Below are 7,378 nucleotides of genomic sequence, written 5' to 3'. Positions count from 1 at the left end.
TTTTTTTTTTTTTTCCTTTTTCCCCATTTTTCCTAATTTGAAATTACTGGAAACTAAGCTGTGCTTTCATAAAGTCATGAATACTGAAGCTGGACAACTTAAACTTCAGAAGAAAATAATAGCATCCTATGTACATACATAAGTGACTTCCATATCTGCCTACTGGTGTATGAACTTCAGACTATGTGGCCTATATTGATTTTCCAAGATTGTTCTTTTGTTTTTTGTTGTTTTCCTCCCTTTTTTAACCCTATTTTCTCTTCACAGGGCATGCGACTTCAAAACCTTCCAAAAATGAGCTTTCCTAATAACTCGGGGCCTACCTTTCTAGGAATAAAATGACCTAGCCATGAGAGATCAGATGAAACCTGAGACCAAAGACTCATTTTTTTCCATTATGCTTTCTCCAAAAGATTTTTAAAAAGAAAAGGGGGAAAATGTGAAAGAAAAATATCTTGGGCCCCCAAAATCACTGAGCTAAAAAGGAAAATTTAAGCTGGGAACTGCTTAGGGCAAAACTGCCTCCTATTCTATTCAAAGTCATCTCTCCTCCTCACTGAGATAAATGCATATCTGATTGTCTCCTTTGGAAAGGCTAATCAGAAACTTACAATAATGCTACTATTTTTCTCTCATCTACCTGTGACTTGGAAGCTCCCCCTCTGCTTGAGTTGCCCCTCTTTTACTTCACATTGTCTCACCTTTCTGGATAGACCAATGTTCATTTTATGTATATTGATTGATATCTCATATTTCCCTAAAATGTATAAAACCAACCTGTGCTCTGACCACCTTGGGTACATGTTATCAGGACCTCCTGAGCCTGTGTCTTGCGCAGACATCCTCATCTTGGCAAAATAAACTTTCTAAATTAACTGAGACCTGTCTCAAATTTTCGGGTTTCATAAGATAAAGCATTGTGTAAGTGCTTTAGGGTTCATAAAAGACTTTTATTATTTATTAATTCAACAAATATTCATTGAGTGCCTATTATACACTTAGTGTGAAGAGATACATTACAGTATTATGTAGTAAGTTACATTAGAAAATGTATTTATTTATTCCTTCAAATATTTACTGAGTGTTCACTATGTTTCAAGCACTGTTTCAAGCACTGACAACATAATAGTACACAAAATAGGAAAAAAAAACAAAAACAAAAACCCTGCTGTCATGGTGTAGCAGGACAAGCCGCAGACAAAAACCCCACAGACAGAGAGGTAGTGAAGGAAGTGACTTTAATCAGCTGGAAGCATCAGCAGACTAATGTCTCAATATCTGAGCTTCTTGAATCCACAATTTCTGTCCCTTTTAAGGGCTCACAACCCTAAAGATTTTACATGAAAGGGCCGTGATTGATTGAGCAACCTAGGGGGTATGTAACAGGGGCTGAATGCACTGGTAATCAGAGTGAAACTGAACAGAATGGGAAGTTTCACAATGTCCTTCCATACAGTGTCTGGAATCTATGGATAACATCAGTTGCTAGGTCAGGGGTTGAATTTTAACTACCAGGTTAGGTCAGGCAGGCCCAGGCCTGGTTTTGGGTCTGGTACCTGGTGCTGGGCTGCCTGCCTTTGGTTTCACTTCCTTGTTTCTTCTTAAAACAGGTACTGAGTATAAAACAATATGGGGGGTATCTCTTTCTCTCTTCTCTCAGTGGAACTTACATTTTAACCTGGGAGATAGATAGTACACAAAATAAATAGTATACAATGTGTCAGATGATGATGAGTTCCAAGAAAGAAACCAGAAAAGGTAAACAGGATGTGCTGGAGCAGAGTGGGGGAAGTTTTACAATTTTAAATATTGGAGTTAAGGAGTGCCTTACCTATATCTAGTGTGTATCTAGGGGAAAAATATTCCAGACAAGGCAAAGGCTATGAGGTAAAGGCAAGATTGGTATGTTTGAAGCTGGAGTAAAGTGAACAAGGAAGGGAAGGGAAGGGAATATAGGGAGATGAGGTAAGTTATGTAAGGTAGATCTCATAAAGTCTTACAGGACTTTATGTTCTACTTCAGATTATTTGGGGAGCCTTTGGAGAATTTTGAGAAGAGGGTTGATATGATCCGACCTGTGTTTTAATGAGATGACTCTGGTTTCCATGTTGAGAACAGACTGCAGAACGGAAGAGGAGGAAGCAGGGAGACCTGTTAGGGGGCTACTGCAAATGATTCAGGTGAGAGATGATAACAGCACAGACCAGGTGATAGTAAAACGGCCTTTGCAAAAATTATAGCAGTGAGAAAATTATGACACTGTAAGAGATCTGATCTAACCAACCCTTATCTTGCCTTTTTTTAAAAAAACAGGTGGGGTCTCACTCTGTCACCCAGGATGGGGTGCAGTGATACGGTTATAGCTCACTACACCTTTGACCTCCTAAGCGCAAATGATCCTCCTGCCTCAGCCTCTCAAGTAGTGGGGACTACAGGTACATGTCACCACACCTGACTAACTAAAAAAGCAAATCCTTAAGACATGGTTTTACTACGTTGCATAGGCTGGTCTTAAACTCTTGGCTCAAACGATCCTTCCCCCTCAGTCTCTCAAGGTGCTGGTATTACAGATGTGAAGAACCATGCCTGGCCCACATCTTGCCTTTAACCTTCAAACTTCCCTTAATTATTCCTGGGCTTGCACTGAGCTAACTTTGAGAGAAATTTAGTTTATAGTTTAAATGATAACAGCCCTTCCCCCAAAACTAAGCTGCCTTTATAAAGCTAATGAAAGGCCACCAGGTTAGGAGGATGTGAGAATCCTGAATTCTGCTAAGGTGTAGACATAAATGATTACCAGTAATGATTCCAGAGGTCACAAGATTTGCAACTTATTATTCCTGCAGATAACATCACTATTGTAGAACCTAAGATTGGCCTTTTGAGATGCCTTTTCTGGGTTTTGCATTTCTGACAACTGATGGATCAATGGCTACACCAGGACTTCTGATTCCCACTGACCATTCCTGTGGCCCCACCTAGAAGCAGACTCCCATGGCTTCCAAACTATTCTTAAAAAATGTTAGCCTCCAAATTATGGGGAGAATGATTTGAATAATAATAAACTCCAGTCTCCTGTTCAGCTTGCTCTGTGTGAACTAAGCTCTTTCTCTATTGCACTCTGTCTTGATAAATCAACTCTATTTGGGAAGCAGGCAAAATGAACCCATTGGGTGGTTATAGTAGCATGGGATATGGTAATAAGCAGTTAGATTCTGGATGTATTTTGAAAGTAAAGCAAACAATTTGCTGATGGATTGGATGTGGGGTATCAGAGAAAGGGAATATTCAAGGATAATGTAACCACCTGATGGGTTCTTCCTGCTCACTGCACAAACAAAATCAACTCACAGAGACCACGGTGTTGCAGTAAATAAAGCATTTAATTGATGTGAGACTAGCCATGCCACGTGGAAGATGGACTTATTACTCAAATCAATCTCCCCAAAGGCTCACAGGTTAGAGATTTTTCAAAGATAGTTGGTGAACAGGGGACTAGTGTAGGGAGCATGCTTATTGGTTGGGTCAGAGATGAGATTACAGGTAATCAAAGCTGTCCACTTATGCTGAGTCAGTTCCTGGGTGGAGGCCACAGGACTAGTTTGTGGGTCCTGGTGGTGAAGGCATCCGGTTGTCAAAAATGCAAAAATCTGAAAAGACATCTCAAAAGGCAGTTCTTCTGTTCTATAATAGTGATGTTATCTTGAAGAATAATTGAGGAAGTTGAAAATCTTATGGCCTCCAGAATAATGAATGACTGGCAATTATTTAAAATTCAGGTTTCCCTCATTCTCCTAACTTGGTGTCCTTTCATTAGTTTTAAACAGTTTAGTTTTTGTGAAAGGTTATTATCATTTAAACTGTAAACTAAATTTATCCAAAAGTTAGTTTGGCCCATACCCAGGAATGAGCAAAGACAGCCAACTTGTGAGGCTAGATGCAAGATGGAGTCAACCATGTCAGATTTCTCTTACTGTCATACTTTTGCAAAGGCAGTTTCAATAACACCAAGGTTTAGACCTTAACAACTGGAGGAATTTGTTATTGGCTAAAATGGACAAGACAGCAGAGGGAAATTTTGTGGTGGGGAGCATGAGGGGATTGTAGATTGGGAGGTCAGTTTAACTCATGTTAAGTTTAAGATGACTATTAGACATCCAAATGAAAATACAAAATGTTAAAGAGGCAGTTGGTTATACAAGTCTGCTATATATGTTTGGCATCCAGAAGATATGTCTGGATTGGAGATATCAATTTGGGAGCTTTCAGAATATACATGGTATTTAAAATCACAAGAATGGATGAGGTTACCAAAGATGTGAGTGCAGACAGAGAAGTCAGTCACATGGTTAGTCTGTGGCAGTGATACAGGAGCTAAGAATAAATTACTTAGGCAGATAGTAAGGGTATGGGAATCCTTGGTAAGGCTTTTCTTTTTAATGAAAAGCAGCCCCAAGTTATTTTCCTTTTTGACAAAGAACAACCTGTAAAATTGAGCTGCAGACATAGATATTGGAAGTTGGGCCAGTCATATTCAAGATGGTGCCTCCATCTTCCCTTCTCTTTGTCAGTCACATGTACAGTAAGGAGTAGACAAGATGGTGCTGATCAACTGGAATGCTCATTTGCATAATAAGATCAGGGTGGGGCAACCAGCCTTCCCCACCCACTATATGGACATCATAACTGATTGAACCAATCTATGAGCCCCATGTAAATCAGACACCACCTCCTCAAACTGGACTATAAAACTCAGTGCATTCACACCAGCCAGTTCTTTTTTCCACTCTGACATTCTTTTTTGGGTTTTCTCAACATGAGGTAGCTTTTTCTCTCTCTTTTTTTTTTCTATTAAACCTTCTGCTCCAAAATCTACTCCTCATGTGTGTCTGTGTCCTGAATTCCTTCTCGACAGACCAAGAGCCAGGTTACATACCCCAGACAACACAGCCATTTCAGCAGGACTGAAATCAGTGGTGTGCTAATAAATGTTTAACAATAAATTGTCTAAAGGACAGAAGCCCTAATTTATAGCATTTGCTAGTTTTTGTGATGTAAATTCTTCTATTGTGGCCAATTTCAAGCTACAAGGTGATGCCAACTAGTCACAAAATTCCTGAAAATTTACCAATTATCTCCCACTAGCTGATATAGGTGAGTTATAGCATACCACCAGCTGGGATAGAATGTGGATCCCAGACATGGGATCTGAGTCCCAGTCTTCCTGACATTTGGGCCAAATCAGAGATGTGGTAAAAAAAAAAAAAAAAGAGGTTAGAAGCATGAGTCCTTTTGGGTTTGGCCTACTGTTACTTACTAGAGGGATATATATTACTTCACCCTTTTTTGGGAAAAAAATCTTCCTATCTACAAATCAGTTTTCAATTTTCCACACCGCCTCCTTTAATAAAAACATTCTCTTCAAAAGACTATTGGCAAAATGCCAAGGTGAGTTCTACAAGGGTTGGCATGTTAACTCCTTAGCACTAATTAATATTACTTAGCTCTAGTCAGTTACTCTGCTGAGCACAAGGGTCCTGAGGAAATGATACCCAGGAAAAGCAAATTTTGACAGGATATTAGAGTAATGGAAAGACAGTAGGAGATAGAACTGACTACAATAAGGCCTGTATGATTTCAGCATTTCTTCTCTCCAGAAATGCGCCACCATCTTCCCAAATGCTTAAGACAGGCACTTGCCGATCATCTGTAACTATTCCTTCTCTTGCAAATCTAACATCACTCATCATCAGTCACCAAATTCTGTTGATTATATTTCCTAAGTTTCTCAAAAGTCTGTCCACTTCCTTTTCATTGCCACCTGCACTACACTAATACATGCCACCCTCATCTCATTCCTAATTTCACCTTCCAGCTAGTGTCTCCCCCTTCAGGCTATTTATCCCACTATCAGCCTATTCTCCACAAAGTAGCTAAAATGATGTTTTTAACATGCAAATCTGATGGCACTCTCTTACCTAAAACATTTTGGGGGCTTCCACTTACCCTTAGGATAAAAACAGAAAACCCTACCATAGTCTACAAAAGCCTGGCAACATTATGTTCTGTCTACCTGTTCAACTTTACTTTTTACTACAGTCCTTTCCTGTACACATTAGTCATACCTTGGGGAGCTTTGCACATATGATTCCTTTTGCCTGAGCCCCTCTTTCCCTCCCTCATTAACTTCTGCCCTCTGGTGTCTCTTGATTATGCTTTCATTTTTTGTTTTTTTTTTTTTTTGAGATGGAGTCTCGCTCTGTTGCCCAGGCTAGAGTGCAGGGCCAGATCTCGGCTCACTGCAAGCTCCACCTCCCGGGTTTATGCCATTCTTCTGCCTCAGCCTCCTGAGTAGCTGGGACTACAGGTGCCTGCCGCCTCGCCTGGCTACTTTTTTTTTTTTTTCTTGGTAGAGACGGGGTTTCACCATGTTAGCCAGGATGGTCTCAATCTCCTGACCTCGTGATCCGCCTGTCTCAGCCTCCCAAAGTGCTAGGATTACAGGCTTGAGCCACGGCATCCGGCCTTGATTATGCTTTCTCAGCCTACAGATTTCATTTGAAAAGTTGAACCAAGGACAAAAACCACATGATTATTTCAATAGATGCAGAAAAGGCCTTTGAAAAAATTCAACAGCCCTTCATGCTAAAAACACTCAATAAATTCGGTATTGATGGAACGGATATCAAAATAATAAGAGTTATTTATGACAAAACCACAGCCAATATCATACTGAATGGGAAAAAACTGGAAACATTCCCTTTGAAAACTGGCACAAGACAAGATGCCCTCTCTCACCACTCCTATTCAACATAGTGTTGGAAGTTCTGGCTAGGGCAATCAGGCAGAAGAAAGAAATAAACAGTATTCAATTAGGAAAAGAGGAAGTCAAATTGTCCTTGTTTGCCGATGACGTGATTGTATATTCAGAAAACCCCATTGTCTCAGCCCAAAGTCTCCTTAAGCTGATAAGCAAATTTAGCAAACTCTCAGGATACAAAATCAATGTGCAAAAATGACAAGCATTCTTACACACCAATAACAGACAAACAGAGAGCCAAATCGTGAGTGAACTCCCATTCACAATTGCTTCAAAGAGAATAAAATACCTAGGAATTATTTAGCTGAGGAAGATGGCCGAATAGGAACAGCTCCAGTTTCCAGCTCCCAGCACCAACAAGACAGAAGACAGCCTCTGCTGCTGACACCCAGGCAAACAGGGTCTGGAGTGGACGTCAAGCAATCTCCAACAGACCTACAGCTGAGGGTCCTGACTGTCAGAAGGAAAACTAACAAACAGGAAGGACACCCACACCAAAACCCCATCAGTACGTCACCATCATCAAAGACCAGAGGCAGATAAAACCACAAAGATGGG

This window comes from Colobus angolensis, unplaced genomic scaffold (assembly GCF_000951035.1).
Source record: "Colobus angolensis palliatus isolate OR3802 unplaced genomic scaffold, Cang.pa_1.0 Scaffold264, whole genome shotgun sequence".
In the NCBI taxonomy this organism is placed as follows: Eukaryota; Metazoa; Chordata; class Mammalia; order Primates; family Cercopithecidae; genus Colobus; species Colobus angolensis.
This window is presented reverse-complemented; position numbering follows the sequence as displayed.